Raw genomic sequence first — 3,609 nt, 5'->3', positions numbered from 1 at the left:
AAAAAAAAAAAAACCCAAACTCATCAAGTTGATTCTGACTTACTGTGTTGATTCCATCTTATTGTGACCCCTACTGGGTTTCCAAGGCTGTAAATCTTTATAGAAGTAGATCGCCCCATCTTCCTTCCACAGAGCAGCTGGTGGGTTTGCATTGCCAACTTTCTGGTAAGCAGCCAAATACCTTATCCACTATACCACCAAAACTAAAACAAACTCACTGCCATGGAGTCGGATCCGACCCATAGCAACCCCTCCTTGGGCTTCTGAGGCAGTATCACTACGGAAGTAGATTCCCCAACCTTCTTTCCAAGGAGTGGAAGCTGGGTTTGAACCACCAGCCTTCTGGTTAGCAGTCAAATGCCTTAGGCACTGTGCCTCTAGAGCTCCTTAAACCCACTAATTCACACCATTCTTGTTGAGTGTGCTAAATCATCTGAGTATAGTCCACTCTATCACAAAACAACACACACATCCCTCGTCCAAGCAGAAGTGGAGAAACAGAAGGAGGTAGATGCCAGACAGCAGCTTTCAAGAAATAAAATAGCAGGACATGAATGAGGTCTTCTGGAAAATTCTAGAAGCAGAACATTTTCTAGACCCAAGATCACAGTAAAACGTTTTCTATCAGGAGACACTGAACCAGGTCTACTTACCACCGAGATGAAAAGTCTTGGCTTCTCTCCTAGTCTGGTGGCTGCTCAGAGGTGAAGGAAGTAGATCTCTCCTTATCTTGAGCTCCTCTCTCAAGGAGGCTTGTGGGTGGGTGAGATGTCTTGAGAGTGTTGTTTGGGGAGTTTGCATAATACTCTGCCCATTAGTTCTCTTTTCATGAGAGTCACTTGCATAGTACATTGGGGAAGATACACTAAAGTGCCTCAAGAAATGAATTCGGAAATGCCATGAGACAAAATTTATGTAAGCTGCCTTAAGGAAGGTGAATTTACTTTGTAAGCTTTCACCCAAATCACAATAAAATTTTAAAAACAAAACAAAACAAAAATCTGCTTTATGAGCAGCAAGTGTTTGCACCCCTCTCGGTGCTCCCAGAGCATGTCAGTGTGTGAGTCCCGCGGTGGGTTTCCTGCCCCCAATTACCAAGGCGCCCACGAGGGTTGCCCACCGTCTCTGGAGCAGCAGGGGCCCACCATGACCTGGCTGTGCTCCAGGCCTCTGCGCCGCCCTCTGCATGCGGGGACTCAGGTGCCTCTCCTTTCCACCTTCCCTTTCTGGCCCAAAGATGGGCCTCAGCGGTGGGCTGCTCCCAGGCCTGCAGGCAGGGGAGGCAGGGCCACCTGGGCCTGCTGGAAGGGTGTGGAGGTGGCAGAGAGGCCTCTGAAAGCAGTGACTTCCAAACCCCTCACCCTAGTTCTGTGGCCCTGACTCCTGACATCTCCTCACAGGTGGTGGCCCCCACCTCATGTGCACCACCTGCCGGTCTCGCACTCATCCCGCACTTGAGGGTCCTGTTAGGCCGGAGTAAACTCAAGCCACCAACATTTCAGTTAGCAGCTTCCTCCAGGTGTCAGATCCTGATGAGACAGCCTGATAAGACAACCAAGGTGGCAAAACCCGCCCAGGCTGGAAAGTCCCATGTGATGATAAACTTCCTCCCGTGAAGCCCCCTCATGCTAATTAGGTGCAGACCCAGCCAACAGCTAATTGGACCTTGCCATTTCCTTAGTGTCTCCACTTAAGTCCTCTACATGACTATAAACCCTCCCCTCCCCAGCCAGGCGGCACGACTTCTCGGGCCCCTCTCAGGGACCCATGAACCTCACCCAGGCCCCTCTCGGGGACCCATAAACCTTGCCTGGAAGCGCAGAATAAAAACTTTTCTTTAACCTCACTTTTGTGCGTCCTCTTCTCCTTACCGTGACCTTACCTTTGGTGCTGAAACCTGGGAAGAGGAGTAGAACTTGAGGGAATTCTTATTCCCCTTCTCCCTCTTCCTTCCGGACCAGGGAATTCCAGCCCCCCTGCATCCACCACCAGTAAGTCACATTTTACCCTTCACTCAATGCCCACCAGAGGACATACATTTTGTATTTTGTTGTCCTCCATCTTTGGGCCATTTTAATTCTTTGGCTCTGGGAGATGAACCAGTGCCTACTACCAAGCAGTTTGAATTGGTTCTGTTGTAATCCGTCTATGTCTGACTGAGAAGTTGTGTGAATGTTTCTGTGACGCTCCAAGATCTAGGTCACGGAGTCTGAGTGGGCCCTCAGTTGATTTCCATGTGAAGTCAGATTGGCGTAATGGTGTAGCTCTGCCCTCTACTCCGGGGTTTATATGGAGACACCTTAGTCAAAGACTCACTTAAATTCTCGAGAGGGTAGCGGACAACTGGGCATCTGACTAGTCCTTGGGACACGTCTCCAGTGTGATTACTTTTGGGGAATTGACTTGCCCAAAGGTCTGAGTTCTGCACTGGGGTTTTCTGCATCACTGGCACAGGGAAAAATCGTGGTACCACATCAGAAACTCCTCACAGTCTGGGAGTTTGTTTGCTCGGGGATGCCTGACATCCTATCTCCCTTGAGGGTCATTCCTCAGAGGGTCATTCCTCGTTTGACCGTCTAACGTCAGGCGGAGACGTCCACCTATGTAAAACAGTCCCACTGGCATAGGGTTCCGGGAACCCTATCCAAAGAACTCAGAACCAATGGGTAATCAAAACTCCAAAATTGATCCAACAACCCCTCTGGGGTGTTTATTAACAAACTTTAAGACCATAATACTAGACCAGGACCTCCGTCCCAAACGCCTCATCTTTTACTCCACCACAGCATGGCCCCAGTACCAACTAGACAATGGCTCTCGCTGGCCAGAGCACAAGACTTTTGATTTTAATATCCTAACAGACAGACAATTTTTGCCGACGCACAGGGAAATGGCCGGAAGTCTCCTACGTCCAAGCCTTCTTTTGTTTGTGCTCTTGGCCTTTATTGTACTCAAAATGTAATACCACCCAAATCCTCCTTGCTCATGAAAAACCCAAACCTCACAAACCCAAACCTCTCTCCCCCTCTGAAACCACTCAATTTCCTCTTCCTCCTTCTTTGACCCACCTGAAAACCTTTTCCCACCCCCAGACCTCTCCCTTACTCTGCAGCAGAACCCCCTCCCCCTCAAACAGCACCTTCCTCCCTTCCCCTTACCCCTACAACTCCCTGTCCTCCTGTCTCACCTACCTCCCCAGACATCCTCCTCTGCCTCTCCCACCCTTTCCTCTTCAGACACCCAGGCCAGACACACCAGAGATCCCACAAAAATAAAATGCTCCAATGCCTCCTAGCAGATCTACAAGCTGTCTCTCATGAAAGAATTAATTTTGACAAGCTCCAAAACATTACCCAACTTCCTAATAAAAACCCAGCCACCTTCCTGAACCCATTAACCGAAACCCTCACCCAATTTACCCGTCTAGACCCCTCCTCTCTGGCTAGAACCACGGTCCTAGCCACTCATTTCATAACCCAATCAACTCCTGTTGTTGTTGTTGTTAAGTGCCGTCGAGTCATTTCCGACTCATAGCGACCCCATGCACAGCAGAACGAAATACTGCCTGATCCCGCACCAGCGCCACAATCCCTGCTATACTTGAGCCCA

This window comes from Orycteropus afer, unplaced genomic scaffold (genome assembly GCF_000298275.1).
Source record: "Orycteropus afer afer isolate SDZICR_OR568_19922 unplaced genomic scaffold, OryAfe1.0 scaffold00774, whole genome shotgun sequence".
In the NCBI taxonomy this organism is placed as follows: Eukaryota; Metazoa; Chordata; class Mammalia; order Tubulidentata; family Orycteropodidae; genus Orycteropus; species Orycteropus afer.
Note: the sequence above shows the minus strand (reverse complement) of the source record.